This window comes from Drosophila subobscura, chromosome U (genome assembly GCF_008121235.1).
Source record: "Drosophila subobscura isolate 14011-0131.10 chromosome U, UCBerk_Dsub_1.0, whole genome shotgun sequence".
In the NCBI taxonomy this organism is placed as follows: Eukaryota; Metazoa; Arthropoda; class Insecta; order Diptera; family Drosophilidae; genus Drosophila; species Drosophila subobscura.
The window spans coordinates 5984657-6006167 of NC_048534.1; the positions used below are offsets into that span (position 1 = coordinate 5984657).

Genomic DNA, 21511 nt, shown 5'->3' on the forward strand with positions numbered 1-21511 from the left:
AAAGAGGAGAAGGAGGCAGGCCCAAGTCCAAGTGCCAAGAGTAGTGGCAGAGAGGGGAGTGGGAATGGGTGGATAGATGACGGGCAGTTGGCCAAAACGTGAATGCAATGGGCGCCAAAATGAGTGACGTAGAAGCCCCCCCCCCCCTCGGTTGGCGCCTTGCGAGTGTTTTCCTCTGCCCTCACCCGACAAGCACCATAATTGCGGCGATTCCTTTTGTTGCTGTTGTTTTTAGTGCTGCGTACCCTTTGAAGAAGGGTATTATGATTTTCAGGAGTTTTTTGTACTCTAAGAGGTAACCAATTTCGTTATTTTTATCCCCAAAGACTTAGAGCATCTGTAACTTCGCTTCAAACATCTGACTCTTTTTGGTTGTTTATTATTTAGACAGGGTGACACTTAAATGTGGCAGCACATCAACCTTCTCCTCCTCCTCCTCTTGCAGCGCTAAGCTCGAATTTTCTTTTGGGTTTTTCTTTTGGTTGGTGCCTCACAGGGCGTATGATTGACGCGCTTAATTAAGGCAGCAGCAGAAGAAAAAGAGCGTAAATTAATTAAATTGCAATTAATGCAGTCAGTCAGTTGACTTTTTGTTGATTCTGTTGTTTAGTAAACATTTTTTTCTGTATTTTCTGTTTTCTGTGGGGCTTATCAATTTGCACTTTGCCGCTTGGGCTTTCAATCTCCTTCAGTCTCTCTCCATCTCATTTTGTTTCGCAATTTATCGTCATACGGCAAAAAGAGAGAATGAGAGAGAGACAAGGTATTTATAGACAAACAGCGAAATATATTCAAAGAGAGCGAGAGAGACCCAATAAGAGATTCCACTTTCGCCCTGCCCTGCCTCTGCCTCTTCTTTTGTGGAGCAAAACAAACATTTTGTCTTTTAAATGGACAATGGAACGCATTTGTTTGATCATCAGAGAGGCAACGAAAGAGATAGGGGGTGCTCAAGGGTAGTGCTGGTGGTGGAAGAGAGGTGTCCCTCATTGATCTTAATGAGGCATAAAACAGTATCAGCGCCAATTTTGTTGTCGGGGCCAAATAATTAATTTCACTTTCTTCTCTTCGCTGGCATGGCTTTCACGCTCTTTTTCTGAAGATATTTCAATGTCGTGGTTTTAGTTTGATTGCATATTTTTGGGTATTTTCCTGAGACATAATATAGATTTTAAGTGAAGAGTGTGGAACAACTTTTGTCTCTCTATAAAGTTATCCGTCGAAATAATTGCCTATTTCATGAGCAACCTTTTTTCTTAATAAAAGTGATCTTGCCACCCTGCTAAATCTCGAAATTCCTACTTCCTTCCATCATCAAATGCCTACCCTGATGAAATTCCAAAAACCAGAGAAGGTTGTTTCATGAATCACATCTCTGGCTGGCATTAGAGAGGGCGGAGCAGGTCGGGGTGTGTGTAGAGAATCCAAGTGTGGAGAAAATACTCGTAAATTACTCATTATATTTAATGTTGATTATACGAGTAATGTCATGCAGAGTGTTTGGTATTTGCTTTTTTCGTTCTTTTTCGCTTTCGTTTGTTGTTTTATTTTCGCGGCATTTTGTGTGTTTGACTTCCATATAAGAGAAGTACACGAGAGAGACAGAACCAGCACAGAGAGAGAGACTTGGGCGCCTTAAACAAATTGAGTCACGAGTCTCATGATGGAGGAGATTATTATGGTGACGCTGCTGTGATGTGCAATAGAAGACGCAGCATTAAATTACGCATACGCACTGTGTGCCAGAGGGAGAAGAGGGAGCAGAAAGCAACGCTTGAGGGCAAAGCTTAGTAAAAATAGGCAAATATTTAGTTGATTTTTTGTGGGTTTTTTTGTGTGTTTGAAAGGTCTACGTGATGTTTGGCTCGAAGCCGCACGGAACGGAACTTGGAGTGAACTTTGATTATGCTTAAAATGCACAAAATATATTCAAGTTTAGCTCACAATGTAAGCAATTGTCAGGAGAGGAAAGTAAGGAATGTATAAGCAGAAACGTGTACACAATTTCCCACTTAAACAGAACAGGCAACAATATCCAGTATCCACGCTCTGGAACTGCATCCTCCTTAACTCGGCTATCAACTGCTTGGGGCCAAAATAAACATGTTGCCAATACGCCAGTCTCAATTAATAGCCAACAACATCGACAATGACAGCGACAACAGGCAACATTTTACCAACCGCCAACCGAGAAAAATCAACAACTAAAACAAGAACAACCAGCAGACAAATGTGCAATGAAAATGTCAGGAAAAAGTCGGAAAGACAAGCAGAAAACTGCAGCAAAAACCGGGATAGATATAGGAAATGGATGCAGGAGAGGAGGATGTGGCCAAGTGGAAATTGTGTGTTCAAACAGGAAAATAAGGAAATGAGAGCAAGGGAGGGCATCCCGAATCAATGTCAGTGGCAGAAATAAAAGCTAAGAAGCAATTTCAAAACAATTTGTTTCGTTTCGCTGCTTTATTGCTGCTGTCAAGGCTTTCCTACAAGCAATTAATAGGAATATTCGGAGCAAATAAAAAAAGATAAAATGAATCATCACCGTTCTTGGCATCTATTAAATATTATATTATATTATTTCATAATCCACAGCTCCTAGTAAAGTTATTTTCGTAGGTGGGACAAACCCCTTAGGCTCCTTCCTTCTCTGTTTGAAGAACTCGCTTCAGACCTACCCCAACTGAATTTACTTTAAGCTTCTCTTTTGACTACACCCAAGCACTTCTGTTTGCACCTTCCTTAGATGATTTACAGTTTTAGGCTTCACTTCCGCTTCTCTGTCAGCAGTGAGTGTCCTATCCTTGACACTAATTTCCGCTTGGCTCTCCCCAAAAACTCAAATAAATATTCGTACTTTTGTTTGTTATCGTGGCACTTCCAGTGGAATTTGAATGACAAATTTAAGCGAAATGCTGATTCATGGTGACTTAATATCAGGCAATAAAAAAATACACAAAATATGCGGGCTTCATGTAAGGTTACGCGTTTATTTGTGGGGATTTCCCAGGTGGTAGGTGGTTGGAAACTTTGCTAAAAAATGGAGAATTTAATGAATGGAATCTGAAACCATCTTGTACTTTGACCTATAGCTTCTGAAAGGGTTCTGTAATCGTTTAAGCTCTTATAAATGTAAGCCCTGCCTAACTTTGCCTCTCCTTTGAGGCTAAATTTAATTTATTTTATTTTTTGGAGTCTCTTTTTCTCTGTCTCTTTTTTTGTCTTGTCTCAGTTGTCGCCTGGAGCTGACATTCTCTACAAGTCTCGCCTTATGTGTGTGAACGTGCAGCTGTTTAATCAGTGTCTAAAACTAGTCGCAAGTCTAGTCGTCATCTCAGACACACCGCACACCATAACCATACACCGCACAACCTCATTTACTCAGCTGTGTCAGTGAGTGTGACTGTGAATGGTAGTGTGAATACGAGTATGAGTACTCGTAAGCCTGCAGTTTTAGCAAACTAATTGTGTGAATAAAACATATGTTCGGGTGTCTCTCTCTCTCTCTCTCTCTATCTCTCTCTCTTATTCTCTCTGTGTCTCTCTGCTGTTGCTCTCTCGCTGTGGCTACTACTACAGTCAGTCATTTGCTGCTACAAATAATAAAGTGGGTCATGGATGAAAGAAAAAGCGTTTTATAAAGTGGGTCATGAATTTTGTTTCACTCACGTTCAAGTGTATTTCGATTGCCGTTCGTCTGATGTTGCTTTTGCTTTTGTTGCTCTTTTTTGCTTGCTGTTTGCTGATATTTATTTAATTTTTGTATTTTTATATTTATATCTATATATATTTGTTGTTGTTGTTGTCTTGTCTGTGTGTTTTTTATTGCAAAAAGCAGCATAGCCGCCAATTGGATATGTGATGAATTTTATGCATGATTCAGGTTTTGGCTTCGCTGTCTATTTTTGGGGAAAATGGAAACATCGGTAGGTGTTTCTCTCTATCTCTTATGATATTTTTGACTTTGAATTCCGCATCGTAGATAATAAATTTCTTAACCAATTAAGTTGTAAAAATATTTTCGAAATGTACTTATTTGATTAGAGATTTATCCCGGCGGGATCTTTAGTTGCAGTTGAATTTTATAATTCTTTTTCGCACTTTATAAATCAGTTTTTCAATCACTTAATTGACATTGATTTATGTGTGGCACATAGTTAATTTATTTTTTATCATTTCTTTTGCACTTTAATTGCCGCAAAGAAAGAAAGAGTCACCAAAGAGAGGCAGACAGAGAGACAAACTCGTGCCATCTGCTACACTTTCACTGACTAATTGCCAACTCAGGAGGCAGCACGACGACAGTTTTCACTTTCCATTCAACACCGCCACCAACGAGAAATAACAAACAACAACTGAAAGTACGCGAGTATTTACTACAAAAGAAAGGCAAACTAATTTGTGGCAATTAAAATGCGCGAGTAATTAACAAATAAAGCTAAATGGTTTTTTGGCAAAGGGGAGTGGAGAGTAGATCTATCAGAGAATATTGCTATAAAGATTACATGTATTTTATGGCATACATTTTAAACTAATAGTTGAAGAAAAAGTGTGGCCAATTAAAAAATCATCCCCGTTGCATTTCCATTTATAATAATTATAGTTTTTCTTTTGTATATGGTAATTCCCGCTACTTGAAATACCCCCCACTAACAATCATAAATGTTAATCTAATATTCACTTTGGTGCTGTGGAAATGGCAACCATTTGAAAGCCATTTAACGATATCTATAATCATGATTTGATTGGGTTCAGCCAGTCAGCCAGCCAGCCAGCCAGCAGTGCAATTCCCATAGCAAGACCACCAATTCAAGCAACGGTAGACCATAGCTTACTCGACTGCCTCTGCGTCTACGACTACTATTATATCAGAACTGTAACTAAATGATTCAATAGACAGTAACTGCAGCAATCTATGGAATGATAACATCTAATGAGAGGCCAAGTGACTGCCCCCCAACAGATGTCTCTCTCTCTCTCTCCCTCTCCCTCTCTCTCTGTCTTCTTCCGGCACATATCGTTCGCTCTTTCAGCTACAATCTCTTTCTCTGTCTGTCTGACTGTTACACCTGCTCAATGACTGACTGACTACATGACTGAATGAGGAACTGTCTGAATGCACTTTGCACAGTTGTTGTGTTTCGGTTTTTTCTCTCTGTCTGTCTAAGTTGTTGGTGCTTTCCGATGTGGCCGATGAGAAATAATGTCAGTGGGTCAGAGTCGATTTAGCATTTTGCTGTTGCTGTTTCTGTTTCATTTCAGTGTGTGTGTGTGTTACGATATATAGCTTAAGGTTAACACATATTCTCGCTACCAGAGTCAAAACAGCTGTTCCACGGAAACCCACTCTCCTCTCTCTTAGCCCGCCACAAAAAGCTGTAATAACTGGGCTAAGGCTAACGCTAATGCCAGACCAGACCAGACACAAGACTCCACTTCACTCCACTCCAATCCAAGAATTCTAATTGTGGTTTATCAGGCTGCATTGCTGCACGTGTTGCATGTGGCATATAGATTGTTCCAATTGGGATAATCCAAGCATTTGTATGCACAACTTTGCATTGGAAAATATTCAGTTGTGTTCCTAAGATTTATAACAGAGAGAAAAGCAGTGAAGAGGGAAACTGTCTTTAGAGTGGGGTTTTTATGAATTCAATCTTGGGAATATTTACAGGGAATAAGTGACGGAAAGGGAGCTATAGAGAGATCAAAACTTTTCTCTGGAGCTTTGTAGCTTGAGCTCTTACTTGTCTCTTCCTTCCCAGCAGCCTAAACTTCCTATCTCCCAACATTTTGAAATGAGATATAAGCCGAGAGCACCGCACAATCCTCAGACGGTAACTGTGATAGCTGACAGTCTCAACCGTTTTGAGCTTGACTTAGGATTCGCGTATCCGTCAGTCAAATGGGCTTCAGGCGGACAACCTTCGGCTGTCTTCAAGCTGTGAAACACACACGCACTCGACTGAGAGATTTACTATATGTATGTATGTACGATATAAATTTATAATCTTTAAGAAATCTCACACGTTGATTTCCTCTACCTTGTTCGAATACTGGGGCTCGTCGTAGTCTTGGCTGCGTTTCAATGCAATTCAAAAAATTTAATTTATGAGTAAATAAAATGTATATAAAAGCTAACCTTCAAAATGCTGTGGCTTGTGGCTGTGGCTGTTTTTGTTTCTGTTTCTCATGTGGGGTTTGCGCACTTTGCATTTTGTTTACATGTCGCTGACTGTGCGGCAAAGGTGAGCCATGAAGTTCTCTCGATACTCCCCACTAGATGTGTACATACATTATATACATACATAATATTGTATATAGTATTTCCCTTATTGCGTGCTCTTTTAACTCACGGACAATTGTGGCATTACTCACCTGTAATCAGAATGAAAAGAGAGAGAGAGAGAGAAGGAAATGTGATTAGTATTATTTGCGTTTCGTGATAAGCGGGGATTTAGGGCTATAATTGATTAATATTTGTAAAGTTTACAACTAAAGGGGATTAAGGGCAGCAGTTTACAGGAGTGCGGCAAAGTAGTAGAGTGTTTTAGCATTGTGCAGCTAAAGGATTCCCGCAGTGTTTCAAAGGAATTCTGCCACATATGTACATATGTACATCATTTATATTTTGTGGAAAAATATTCCCTAGCAACATCAGAGTTGAATTTAAATACATTTCTTCTAACGTTTTCTCGTTAATTTGATAATACTTGGATCCCTTGTTCTACCAACCACTTCCCTCTCTCCCATCTCCCTACAGTCACCAACTTTTCATTCCAAAGAACACATTTTATTCTTCAATTACGTGTCCAATATTGAATTTCTCTCGATTCTTGGCTATACCCATGGACCCCTTCCCATGCCCCCTACCGTTGCACCCTTCACCGCTTGAGCTACTTTGGTTCTCCTCCAGTTCTCTCTGTGTGATTCCGTTCTGGTCTTATAGGCCTAGTCCTGTAGGCCGTTGGGTCTGCTGTATGGCTTTGTCCTTTGGCTTTGGGGCTGTGGCCTGGGGCCGGGCGGATGGGGTGTGCTTGTGATTTTTCTACCGGATTACAATTGTTTACACACACGACTGAACATTGTCACAGTTTCCACGATGGCAACGTCTCTCTCTCACTCTCTGCCTCTGTCTCGTTGGTTGCAATTGTTCGTAGTCCTCGTAGTAGTAGTCCCATACCAATCCCTGGTTATCCTGTAACCATGGCATATCCTTTTAAGCTCCGACATACACACACACCGACTACACACTCGTGTAATTGTGCGTCTTCATGAGACAGGAGCTCTGGCAACTCTGGCAACGAGCTGGGGGGTAGGGGGAGCAATGGTTGTGCCTCCATTTGTTGTTTGCGCAAAGTATAAGTTTACAACGGCACAAAACCGCTTTGCATATGTCCCCCACGTATGTAGCTGTGTGTGTGTGTATCTATGTGTGCTGCCACTTTGTCTAACATTTCACTTTATATGCCACCCATCAGGCAGAGTCAGGCAGAGTCCCCTACCCCATATCTGCCGCAATTGCCCAGCATTTTGTATGCTTTTCACTTTACAGTCAGCAAGCATTTTATTCTATTTTCCCCCCGTGCACACACGAGCAGGGAACACTAGGAACAGAGCGTACAGAGAGCGAGTACGAGCGTATTTTTCCAGAGTTTTTCCAATTTTCCGCTCATGCGGCTTCCTGCTGTGTCTGTTTGTCTTGTTGACCGATAATGGTTGGGGCATGAGACAGGCAGGCAGGGAGACACGAGGCAGGACAGCCAGGATGCGGAGGCAGGGAGCCTTTCCTTCCTGCCATACCTGCCCCACGTTGGCTTTCCCCCACCATTATCGGGTGGCTGATCCATGGATATATTGTACTATGTATATTGTATGCACATACAGTAGAGTTTTCGTATTGGTTTCACAGTTTCTGACATTTGTTTGACTTGATTGCAGTGCTGTGGCAAGTGGCATGTGGCAGGTGCAATAAGTCCAGTTATTGAAAGAGCCTTCCTTTGTGGCAGGTCCTTTTTTCGCCCTAAGGGAGAGCAGAACTTTAACAGGAAGTGGGACGGGCACATGTGGCGCTCCTAAGGAGCTATCAAAATATTCTATGGGTACTTTAAGGAAGGAATACAATTTCTAGGCATAATTTTTGACAAAATCTCTGGAGGAATATGAATTTGCACTATCCAAAATCGTTTTGGATTTAACTGTACGAAATTCATTACGGAACCCTTTCTCATTTCGCATCCATTCACTTCGTTCCACTCTTTGCCGCTCCTCTGCACTCCACTCCACTCCACTCTACTCTACTCTCCTCCTTCCCCCTGCTATCTACTCTACCCTTCCATAACATTCATCTCGCTTCGCCTGTCACAGTTTGACAAGCACTGGCATTGACGCTGTCGCTCAGATTGCAGTCGACTGCGGTTGCCCCCCTCTGCACTCCAGCCCTTCCTTTCTCACTTCATCTGCTGATGCTGCTGCTGCTGCTGCCGCTTCTGTAGTTGTTTTTGTTGTTTTGTTGTTTTCTTCATGCAAATTTAATTAAATGGATTTTTTCTCTTGTCCGCCGCTCTCTTTACTTCTCTTTAATTCATTCCATTTCTGTTTTGTTTGTAAGCTGAGCTGAAGACGAGTGGCAGAGGGAGCGAGGGGAAGGTAGTGGTAGGTGGTACAAGGAAGCAAAGAGTGGGGGGAGGGGGGGAGTTCGCGCAGAGTAATTAAGTTGAACAGAGAAGGCGGCAAAATGCAAAACTTGGATTCGAGTGAGAGTACCACCATTCCCTTCATGCCATCTCCGTACTTAGTCTACATTTTAATTGCTATAGCAATACTTTTCCGAAACACCCTATATCGCAATTTCAATCCGTATGCTAGGCATCTATTTTATTCCTTTTTTTCTCTATAACTTTTCTTCTGTAGTTTTCAATATGAATCTCGATGTTCAATCTCTTCGAATCTCTGGAATCTTTTAAAGAATTTCTACTTCCTCATCTGAATCCTCTCCTAAAGATAGTCATGGGGCCGTACCATTCTTCATTATTCTCAATACTACTCTCAAATCCTCCTCTCATATTTTCCTCTCAGCATTCCTATTAAAATCTCATTTGAATTGACCTTTTTTCAATCTTTCGAAAGTTTTTATTTAATTTAATTTTTTATAAATTTAATTATGATCTTTTTACCAGTTTTTGTTTGGGAATACGACGGCAGCAATCGTATCAGCCCACGTTCCCATCCCCCTGCTCAACACACTGCCCACCTTTTTCTGACAGACAGACAGGGCAGACTGGCAGACACCCTGTATATGATGTGCATGGGTTGGCAGGTCTGTTGGTCCGTCAATGGTAATTCGATATTGCGCCGCCTTTTAAATATTCTCTTTCTCTCCTGTCTCTGTCTCTATGGGTGTGTTTAAGTGCGGAAGAGTGTGTCTCTGTATGTGTGTGTATCTGCCAAATTAATTACAGAGCGCTGCACCAACGCACTGAGCAAAGAGCGACACAGAGTGAGGAGACAAGGAGAGCCAGTCAGGGGAGGTACACAGAAAATCTCTGGGGAAAGGTGGGCGGATGGGCGGCGGTGCAAACAAACAGCGCGCTAACAAAGATTCTTCTTTATTTTTTATACCCCGGGTAATAGGGTATTATTATTTTCGGCAGATGTTCGTAATTCGGAAAGGGAGGATTCAAGATCCTATACATACATTTTGAATATATTCTTGATCTACATCAACAATCTCCTTATTTCTGTTTCTTACGAAAGATGTTCCCAAGTTTTGAAAACTCCCCTTCTTTTTTTTGACAAAAGAAAGTACAAGGGAGCTACTACCTTATCGTAGACCTACCCATATCATAAGAAAAATCGAATAAACCACACACAAAAATGCGCCTTAAAGGGTATCCCAAGCTTCGACTCCCCTTTACTGGTTTTCATCAGTGTTTTTTTGCTTTTGTTTTTTTATGTGCAGAGAGCACAGCACGTCTGAGCAACCAACCAACGCCCCTCCTTTCAAGTACCTCCCTTCTTAACCCCCCACCCAGCCAAAAAAGGGCTGCTTTAAACTGGCTCCGACTTCGTCTCTAGCTCCAGCTCCCGCTCCCAGCACAGTAGCTCTCCTCTCCCCGCGAACCTTTGTTTCGAAACTGGATTTACCTGGGCGTATGGCTGTTGGATGGATAAGTTGTCTGTGCTCAGGTTTTGCCCTGCTCTTTAGCTGTAGGTTTGTAGGTCTATTACGGTGCTACCGCTCCCCCTTGCTCCCCTTCCGCCCCTCCCTATGCTGTTTTAGTTGTTGCTCGGTGCGGAGCTACCTCCGCTTTTTGTCCCGACGTCCTTTGTTCCCACTGAGAGACCTTTTGTCTACCGGTTCTAAAGGCCATCGTCGTCGATCAGAGGCTGAACGTTTACAATGCAGAGAGCAATTCTCAGGGGAAAGGCTTCCAGGGAGGAATAGTTCCTGCTGGAAGCAGCTTTCGTTAAGTATGTCATCGTGGGCTTAGCTTAGATTTTAAAATTATAATTCACGCATTTACTAGATTTAACTGCACTGACAATCTGTTTCTAACTATTTCCCTACACAAGCTTTTCGATTTTAATGTATTTTTATCTGCATTTTCATCGACAATCGTCATCGCTCGGAAATAAGCTTAACTTATTTTTTTGGCTCGTAATTTTCTGTAATTCTTTTGGCAGCGGAGTGGGCACCCACGCTCTCTCTGTGTCGCAAGGGCAATCGGCTGTCCCCCCCAGCTATCATCATCATCATCCGTAATTTCCAATTACAAATGTCTGACGGTGCGACGCCATCATAATTTTTGCTTATGGCTCAAGCTTTAACCGTATCGAAAGCTTAGCTTCAGCACTTCGACCATTTTTACCTCTGTTTCTCTTTGATTCTCTCTGTTATGCTCTGTTCTCGGTTCTCTGTTCTGGGTTCTTTTTCGTGACGTTTCGTTTCATTCTTTTGCAGAGCGCAACACGAAATTAAATGCGCAGTAAATTACGAAATTTTATGCTTCGTTAAGTTCTCCGCTGCTGCTGGTGTCGCTGGCTTTCAGATTCACCATGGCTAAATGAGAGAGTGTGAGAGAGATAGAGAGTATGGAGAAGAAAGTAGCAGAGAAATTCGAGAAGCATTTAGAGTGGGAGTATAGGCTACAGCAAAAACTACATCAACAAGTTTTGACAGATCCTGTCAGCCGTGTGTGTTGTGTTGTGCTTCGTCCACCTTGTATGCATATTTATATCTTTAGGGGTAGGCTCGGGAACTTGCAAGTTCTGCTTGGTGTTGCTGCTGCAGTCCTACCCCAATGCAATGCAGCATAATGCACTCCACAGGAGGAGGACAAGGAGTAGGAGCAGGAGCAGGAGCAGGAGCAGGAGGAGTACTGTACTCAGGTTCAGGCAGCTGCAGCGACTTGCATAACAAATTCTCAATTGTGCAACAGACTCGCTCTCTCCCTTAGTGCTCTACCACTGCACCTCTCTTTCTCCTTCACTTACTGTTACTCCCTCTTTCATTCGTTATTCCTTTAATGAAAACTTGTCCGTTTGCTGCTTTGTGCTTTGGCCTGCAGCAATATTGCGGAAATATGTCACCGCTACGATGCTGCTGCTGCTGTTACTGCTGCATCTGTGGCAGTGGAATACTCTTTACGATTGGTGTGTAAGGGTGTATAGAATAAGTGGGGATGAATGGCATAGGCAGAGGGAGAGAGAATCCTATCCGCGATAATGGAATCACTGCTTTGCACAAGCTACATATGTCATCCACAATTTAAATTATCATCTACATACATACATATGTATGTACATACATAGATCATCCAGATCAGCCAGAAAAAGAAATCCAAGTATTTGGAACACTCTTTAGCAGTGTTCCCACTCTGATTTATAATTCAAGATTATTGCCACAATTTTCTGCACGTTTGGGCATCCTCTAGTCGTCTCTTTGTACCGCTTTACTTCTAGTTTGTGCAGTTTTCTACTGTTTTGAAGTTGAAGTTTGCATCTTCGTACTGCCGTTAGCTTTGGTTATGTTCACACACAGCACTCACAAATCCACTCTCCAACACTCCTCGCACACACTGTCCAACAAACCCACAAATATTTTAGAAGCTTGTCACGCATAGTGTAATTTCATGTGACGTAAATGCAAAAATATGTTAAAACTTTGCCAAGATGAAAATGCGGTCGGAAGTGGAGGGAGAGCGGCATCGGGTTGGCAGTGTGAGAAATGGGGGTGTGCGGAGTGAATTGTGCGAGTGTGTGCATTGGAATGACATCCTGGACAGATTGATGGACAGTATGTGTGTGTGCGAGGACGGACCCTTGATGTGGTATCGAGAGCCTGCAGAGCCCAAAGGGGTTGCTCGGGCAAAAACTTCATCATAGAAATGTCAAGGAACTGTCAAGTTCTGTTGCAGCTTCATGGAAATCGAATTTGTTTGGATTTTGGATTTGGATCTGACAGCAGTTTGCGGTGCATTGAAAACTATGTTAAATGCTCAATAAAGCAATTCAAATAAATCTTTTAAACTGGCATCAGAGAAGTTAAATTACGTGGAAAATACAGAGGAGCGTAAAATCACAGCTTGATGAATGAGGTAAAAACAAGGGAAATCGATTTTCTGTGCTATTTTATAGGTAAAAACTATTATTTGAGGTCATAAAACTCAATTTGTTTCCCCTTTCCACATTTATTTTTCACTTGGCTACAGTTACATCACTTGACGATGTAAAAAAATTAATATTAGAAGAGCCACTGAGCAAGAGTTAAATAGTTTTTGGTTAGAAAAATAACTTGACGAATCTTAACGAAACTCAACGAAGCTTAGGATTTATCTACCAGCACAATAAGTCCCCAGAAATTACCTTAACGAAATTATGAAAAACAAAATTAAATTGTTAAGACTCAACGAAAGCCCTTTAAATATTTTATGGCACCACAGATCCATAACGGAGTATAAACAAAGAGCCTAATCTCATCACAGCCATAAATCAAAGCACCTAACGAAGCTTAACGAAGGCTCTAATAAAATCCATTAGACGTGCGCACACGCAAAGAGTCGTCGTAGTCGTCCAACAAACCAGATAATAATCGTAAATTTCAAAGCGAATCATCATCAGCTACTGAATGCTCACCGCAAGACCGACCGACCACAAAAAACGAAGAGAACTAGAGAAAGAAATCACTTCCCATACAAAAAAGATGAATCCCCAAATCCATGTGCCATGTGATTCTACAACGTTCTGTTCCCCTAACGTAGTAGAAACTGCCTCTAAGCCACGACCCACTGTAAGCCACCCCCAACCATTATGCAAATTGGCCACGAAACGACGTAAACTACATGTTAAAACTTATCGCTGACATCGGGCCACACAGCATTTAGCCAAATAATAAACTGGAGTGCCCTTAGGGGCACAATTCCAAAACCAGGGGCAAATTCAGATGGAGGGGGAGCTGAAGCGTGGGAAGCGCATTTGCAGAGGTTCAGATAAGTTCCCATATCGCCAAACAATGCTCGTAGTAGCAGCAGCAGGCTTTACTTTGCCTCTCGAATGAACAAACAATGTGAAATCGCACACACCACAAGTTGCATGTTGCAAATTTGTCACCCGCCTGCCTGCCTTCCTGCCCCACTGCCACATACAATTACTCGCGTACAGTTATCATAATGATGGGGAAAATTCATACATACATATACCAGTAAAATGAAAGATGAAAATTTAACGGCAGTGAACGGTGAATTGTATGGCTGCCAGGTACAGCCGTAAAACCAAGTGGAAAATTAAGCATCAAATAAAAAGCTGATTGCCATGGCAATTGTTGTGAAAAGCCAAAGAGAAACGACACGAATTGCAGGTGGAAAAAAACGACATAAATAAAGAGGGAAAACTCATTGAAGATACATTTCATTAACTTCAATACGGAGAGTAAAAGGCATGGAAATCAAACATTCTGTCTCATTCTACATGCATTTCTTTATGCAAAAAAGTTTAACAATTGAATTCCAGATACTTCCAGGCAACTGCATTACTTATAGACGCCAGGCACTCGCCTTCCCTCCACCAATAAGCTGCACAAACATTTCACTAATTACAAACACGCTTCTCAAATTATTTTCCTTTTGCTTTCGCACTTGCACCCAATGGACTCTCTACTCTCGATTATATATACGAAAGTCGGTTCTCTCGCTATATAGTACGGCAACTGTTTTTGTTTGATGGAACGCGGACCACTCTGCTCTACAGAGGAGAGTGGGGACCGACTTTGGGGCTTATCGCACAGGCCAACCACAAAAGTCGAAGTCAGGCAAAGGTCTCTGCTATTTATAAACGAAATGTTCCGTTTCTCTCGTTAATTTGTGGTCGTGGAAAAAGCGCAGGAAAACAAGAACAAATACGCGAGAAAAATGCCATTTCGAGCAAACAAATATTTGACTAACGGACTTTACAACATTTAAATGTCATAAAGAAAACACATTTATATACTTGCTCTCTTGCAGTGTGGGGGCAATGAACTCCCTGCCGGTGGTTCTATGACTAATTTATGAGAGGAGAGCGAGCTGCTGCCACCGAAAATTGCCTCATTGGCAAATATTTGCATTTGAGTCGCACGCCTTCTACAAAAAAACATAATATATAAACCAGAAAGAAAATCTAGAATCAATAGTCGAACAAGGAGATACACTTGTAAGACATTTCCATGAAGCTGCTGTAACCTTCTTCTCTCTGGGGTTATATCCACTCCCCTGTAAGGGTATTTACTGAAATATCTTTCAACAAATATGCAGTAAGGAAATGCGTCGTCGTTTTGGGGCTAACCCCAATCGCAATGGAATTCCCTGGCCAAGTCACGCACCAAACAAAATGAACAAACGAGCGAATCTTGGCCAAATGTTTATGTGGCTCGGTTCGGGTTTGGTTTCCTTCTCCTTCTCCTGCAACATCGTTGCCATATAACTTTGTGCCAAATAACAAAAACCAAATACACAAGAAAAATTGCAGATACAGATATGTATATTCCCTTCCATATTGCAACCGATTTAACTGTTTGTGTATCAAATGCACACACACATACTCGTACTCGTCTGGTCAAGTCGTTGCTGTAATTAAATGGCTCGTAAAATGGATATCTGTTGTGTGGTTGCTTTACCAGGAAAAAAGTAAAAAGAGTCGTCCGTACGTCCGTCCGCACACAGGATGGTTATATCTTTTTTAGCTAGAATCCGAAATGCATTGCAGGGAAATTGACCATAAAAATAAAGGGAAGCAAGGCAGAGCCAAAGAGGTGTGTAAGAAAATAGCCCAATAAAAGTGGATGAGAATAAAACCAAGAGGCAGCCAGCGAAAGTGGTTTTAGAATGGAAAACTCTTTTAATAAAAGTAGCCCCAAATGTGATACAAATAGGGTTTACGATGGCCCAAGGGTTCGTTCGTTCTCCAAGAAATATTGAAAAATTTGTTGGGGTCTGTCTAAGAGTAAGTGCAAGTTCTGAAAACCTGCTGATTAATTTCATAGAGCTACTCCCACTCAAAAATCTACACACAGACGCAAACACCATCGATCTCTCTCCTTTCAGCAAAGTGCTGCTGCCGCTCGCCCACTCATATAATCCACAAAACAACATTTACATCGTCCATTACAGCAAAATAAAAGCAAAAGAATTAATCTGTTGTGTAAATATGCTGCACGTACTTCGCCCACACACACACACACACGCACACAAGAGAAAACCCCTCATAATGAAAGACGAAAACCCACAGCTGAAACATTACTTTGGGGACAAACAATTTTCTTAATGCCCCTCCGCCCCGAAGTACACAGCAGAATCAAAATCAAACCCAAAGGCAGCAACAAAAGAGGGGGAAAAAGTAAGAGACTGTCTTCTATGACCGCAATTAATTTTCATTACAAGGCAATAAGCAAAATTAAACACGAATCAAGTAGACAACGAACGGCACACACAATCGACCAGAAATTAGGGACTTGCACGTTGAACCTTCTCCAGAGAGGGATTCTTGTTGACTTTTTTTGGTGGGGTCAGACAACGTGTTGACATCAACAATTTATGCGAATTTTGATTTATTTTGCGGCTGCATTTCAGAAGTAAGTTTAATGACCAGGAAAAGGAGTTGTGTGTGGCGTCCTTTTAACATGGAAAATCTTTCCACAAATCTTTGAAATTCCCATAAATTACTTTAGATGTAAGTCTTTCATTAAGTTCTTACGAATTTCAAGAGTTTTAGAGGATTACCAAGACGATTTGTTGGTGCAATTGGTACATGCTTGTTACCTTCTTAATTAATTTGGTGAAAAATGTGATGGAAACTCTTGAACCTTTAGAGTTAACAGTTGGGAAACGGTTTTTTGAATGTATAACCTGTGTATCTTTCTTTTAATAGATATCTTAATACTCACTAACGGCATTAGCTCTCGAAAACTATTAAATTTGCTTACCTGCAATGAGAAAAGCAAACAATTTTCATTAGTTTAAAGTTGAAACATTAACAAGCACACGTAAATCTCAAGCTAATCAATCAAAAGTACCAAGAACTATAATTAACTAATTTCACTACAAATGACTCAGAGGCCACTTGACTCAAGAGGGAGTCTGTCGTGGGCTGTGAAGTGGGTGGCAATGGCAGAGCCCGCAGGCCAAATGATTTATCATTTAGCCATCAGTGAAATGGCTGCTGGCTGATTTTCTTTTTTTATGGCCTTTTTACAGTTGTTGGGACAAACTTCGCACACACACATATCTCAGTCGATGGCCACCACATGATGAACCAACAAAGTACTCAACTTTCAAGCCGAAAATTAAATAAGTAAATACTTTGCTCTGCTCTCTCTCTGGTGATGAATCCCTCTTCTGTCTTTTGGCTGCTAATTTTTTTGCGTGTGTGTCAAGTCGATGAAAATAGATTTCGTCGTGTGATCTGCTCTGTTACGCTCTGTTCTGCTCTCTGGCATTATTCAGGGTTAAGTAAGCGACTTAATCGAGCGTGAATGTTTTTTAAATTTGTTTGGCAAACATTTAGATGTGAAAAATAATGAATGGCAGTCTTTTGTAAATAGAACTTCCTTTAATGAAACTTTAGCAGCGATTCTCCCCTGTCATCTGTGTTCTCTCTCTCAAACAACAAATCCCTGCCATAAAAGGCCTCTTTTCAAGTCCACTTCCATTTGCAGAAATGTCCATACATTTGATGAGGTCTTCGTATGCTTCTGTCACAGATTTTTTCTTGTCGATAGCCAATTTCCACAAATTAATCCACCCAATAAATTGGCCAGCCAATGGAACGTTCTTTAACGGGAGACATATGGACAACTGGTTCGTTTGGCGGGGGGCTTTGCTTTTGCCTTTTGATAATCTGAAAAGCTGTCGTGTCATGCAATCAAATTGAAAGATTGAAAGAGCCGCGCGACAGAGCCCCACAAATGACAGTTCTCTACGGGTTCTGGGTTCTCTGACAGGAGTAGCAGAACGAAGAGCGTAGAGAAAAAAGCGGAAGAAAGGTGTCAATGCCAATGAACCGCAGCAAAATGAAGATATCTCTCTCAGAGTTCAATCGAGTTGAATAGCAAGCGGAACTCCAGCGGGGGGCACGTGTTGAAGAGGGAGTAGTTCTAATCAATTGATTAGATACGCGGCAACGTCCTGCCTAACACACAGAACACTGCCCTCTCTCCACACACACTCACACACACAACCCACTGGAGTTCAAATCAATTAGAATAAAAGTCATAAAAGGATTTTCGGTTAATGTCCTGCTAACGAACGAGGCTCGAGCAAGGTTCACTGAACTTTTGCTCAGTTGGCGAAAAGAGGCTAATGAAAAGGAAAAGAAAATAGCAGCGGCAGCGGCGAATAATACAGCGTTTCCCGTCACAAGCCACGTATACGCGTAAATGTCCAAAACATGCCCACATTTTATTCGAAATGCGTAGAGGCGTAAAGGCGTACAGGAGAGGGTAGAGGAGCAGCTCAAGCTCCTACGTTAAGGCTGGGGTTATAAAAATAGTTCAAGTTATGGGCTGACGTCATTTGGGGAGCACTACGAGGAAGTGCCTCAAGAGAAAACGTGGAGCGCGGAATTCGGAGGAGTGACGGAGCCATTGACTTGTTCTTTCGAACTGGTTTTAGCTTGGCCAACTTCTGTTTGCCTCGATTCGCTTTAATTATCATCGTGTAGTGCGTGTTGTCGCTTTTCTCTCAAAGTACTCCGCGAATGGATGGAAAATCGATGGCTTATTTGGGTTTCTTATTTGCCCCGCTTGCATTCAAAAAGAATCACAGATGATTATCGTTCATAACTGCCATTAATCGATATTTGATAGTCGGACTGATAACTCTACCTAATTTGATTATCTAGCGTTCAGCTGTGCTACGAATTTTGATGGATCTTTCGCTGCCTAAATGCTATCGTTCAACCTATGGCCACATAGACCTCACTCCTTCTCCCTGGGTCTCCTGTTTGTTCTCTAAAAAGCACTTGCTAGCTACCATAAATCAAGGCTACGCCACACTTCTCCTCCATCTGTCTCTCTCTCCGTGCCCCATCGTTCGTGTCACCATACATCCATCCATCCATCTAATTCTTCCCGGGTCTGTGGCTATGTGTCCTATTTGCTTTGATTTCTATTTGGCTACGTGGTGATTTAATAAATTGTTCATTTATCACTGACATGTGAGCAAGCGTTTCATCACACAACACTCTGCTACCCTCCAACTCCACCTCCACCTCCATTTCGCTTTTCCTTTTCCCCTCTGGTATGTAGGTTTTTCCTGCTCTTCTCTGGCGTTAAATTTGATATTTTGTTTGCGTTTGATTGCGTTTGTGTCGCTTTGGTAATTGTGTAATTATGATTGCGCGTGTCCAGGCCATCACAGCAGGACACACACGGACAATTGAGTCGAGAACTGAAAACGTGTAAGGCTTGGATTCAATTGGAGGTAATAAATGCGAGAGAAACGACTTAAAGGCTTTCCTGCAAGAAGGATTCCCATAAGCGAGGGGACATTGATTCGTTGAATATTCTTTATCTTTATTTGCTTGTCACAGATCTTTCCTTTAGCTGCCAGTGAGTATATTTGGCCTTTACTTCAATCACACTTCTCCCCAATAAATTAAAAGATTGTCCGCTTCTAGGCCACACTAATCCCAGAGCCTAGTTTATTGCCTGCCTTTAGGCGTTGCGACTGGTTTGAGGTTTGTTTGGTAAATTTGTGGACAGCAGAGTAGAGTAAAGTACTCCACTTTAAGTGATTTCTATATTTCTCTATTTAATCTTCTCTATTTAGTTAGAAGCAAGACAATGGGGTATCTGATACTATTTTTAAAATATTAAATAACTAAACTAAAGGGGGAAACATGATTGGAAGGGACATATACGAAAAATCGTTAATTCCAGTATTCAATGCTACTCTCTCTCTCACTCTCTATCCTTCGAAATCTTCCTTTTTTAATTTGTTTTTTGTTATTGTTTTTGTGTTTTCTTTAAAGTATTTTTTTTTTACCTTTTTGTTGTTGCTTGCTTAATGGTTTTGTTGTTTTAATATTAACCCACTTCAAAAAAGCCTCGCACACGCATTTTATTTGCATACATTTGCTCCTCGCTCTCGTTCTCGCTCTTTCTGCATCTCTCTCTTTCCCACTCCTTGGTTAGTAGTGCGTTAAAAGCTTTTGTTCTGGGTTTCACAGTTGTGCCATTTGTTCTTATTTATTTTGTTGTATTACTTTTGTTTTGCTGCGCTCTTTTTCTCCGTTTCTGCTGCGGCTGCTTCTCCCACTCGTCTCCGCCTTCTCAGTGCCTTTAGCCTTGCGTCTTACGTATGCAAGCGCTGGCGTCGCTGCCGCTTCTGCTGCTGCTGCTGCTGCTGTTTTGTATCTTGATTTTAGTTTCAACGGTGAATGAACTCAGGACCTGCGGACATTCAACTGCGTCCCAAAAAGCGTTTCGATTTTGTTGCTGTTCTTAATGCTGCGTAACACATTTTGTTGTTGCAATCTTTGTAATCTTTGTTGTAATCTTTTTGATACCCTTTAGTCATACACAGCAAAAGTACGCTTACGCCAAAGGTGCCTGTCTCGTAGCTAGCTCTGCAGCTATTTGAGTAATATTCGGCATTACTTTATCTACATATGTATGTATCTAATTCCAAAATTAATCGTAAAATTCCCTCTAAGGGGTAACTGCATAGTCGTTAGTACCTACACACCTTAACCCTCACAACTGTTCTTTTTATTGGCTGAACATTTTGGTAGCTTTTTGGACTTGCGGCTGCGGCTGTCAAACAATAATTTGATATTTTCTGCATTGTTTGTGCGTCAAATTAAATGAAAATTTGTGGTCGACTATCGGGCGTCTTGGCAGGCGTGGTAGGGGCTGTAAGCTTGATGGAAAGTTAATTGACTATGGAAATTTCTAGGAGCAAATAATGTATGCCAAACAAAAGGATTCTATATCCGAAAAAAGGTTATTTTGATGGCAAAAATTAAGAAAACAGCATCAAAAGGCAGTCCTTAAGTGCCAGGAGAGAGCCTTAGATATATATTTCCAAATCTAATCAGAGAATAACCCAAACAAATGGAATAACAAATTTAATTCCCAGAAATATTTTCCCAATTGATCCACAAAAAATAAATTCCATTTCGATTTCAATTGAATTTAATTCTCTCCATACACAGAATCCCATGCATATTACCCCACTCCTGTGTGCCAAGGACCTTTCTTTTCTTTACGTACATTTTCCTAGAAACAACTTGAGCGTTCCACTGGCTGTTGGCACACACATTTGACCAACTAAAAAAAGGTTAGCAGCATTTGTAAATTTCGAGCAGCTGCCTACTGTGTCACCCACACGGCCACCCAAAAACTACGGGAGGGGTGGTGTATGGGGATACCAATTCAAGTTCAACGAATTCTACGTTTGGGTAAATAACCTCACAGTCGGGCAGGCAAAGCGAGTTGTCGTCGTCGTCGTCTGCTGTCGGGCTGCGACAACACCCCAAAAAGCAGAGCAGAGCAGAAACGAACCCAGAACGTCAGCACCAAAGCCAGAGCCAAGTCCCGGCACATGACATCCTCGACGAATCCGAAGCGTAAAAATTCACGCCCAAAAATCTGCCCAAGCAAGAAAGGAAAAGCGAAACGTGTGCGAGAGGAAAACGTCAAGAGAGCGACAAAAGCGAGAGAGTGGCAGGCAGCAGGCGGCAGGCGGCAGGCCCCAAATAACCTTGAACTTGACGATGCGGCTGCGAAAGGCTCCACCGAAAACATAACACAAGAGGAACCAAGCAGCAGCACCAGAGAAAAAAAAGATAGAAAGCCACCACGATACAGAAAAAAAAAATGTGAAAAGAAAATGTACACAAGGCTTTTGGGCTTGGGCTTCGGCTCTTGCAACAAAGTGATTTTTCCCTTTATGCTAATTTCTTGTCTGGAAAGGAGAAAGGCTTAAAGGGGCGCAAGCCCCCACCTCGCATCGTTTTTTAAGGGAAATTACACACG

The 21511-nt window shown here is 41.6% G+C and overlaps 1 protein-coding gene and 1 long non-coding RNA gene across 5 annotated transcripts in view; both read right to left on the minus strand.

Annotated features, from left to right (window-relative positions):
- Positions 1-21511, minus strand: part of LOC117902417 (neurogenic protein mastermind) — an 87280-nt gene that overhangs the window by 14000 nt on the left and 51769 nt on the right. The window lies entirely within an intron of this gene.
- Positions 16409-21511, minus strand: part of LOC117902420 — a 45554-nt gene continuing 40451 nt past the window's right edge. The window contains exon 4 of the long non-coding RNA XR_004649397.1: positions 16409-16456. This is a non-coding gene — a long non-coding RNA (uncharacterized LOC117902420). The remainder of the gene's footprint in view (positions 16457-21511) is intronic.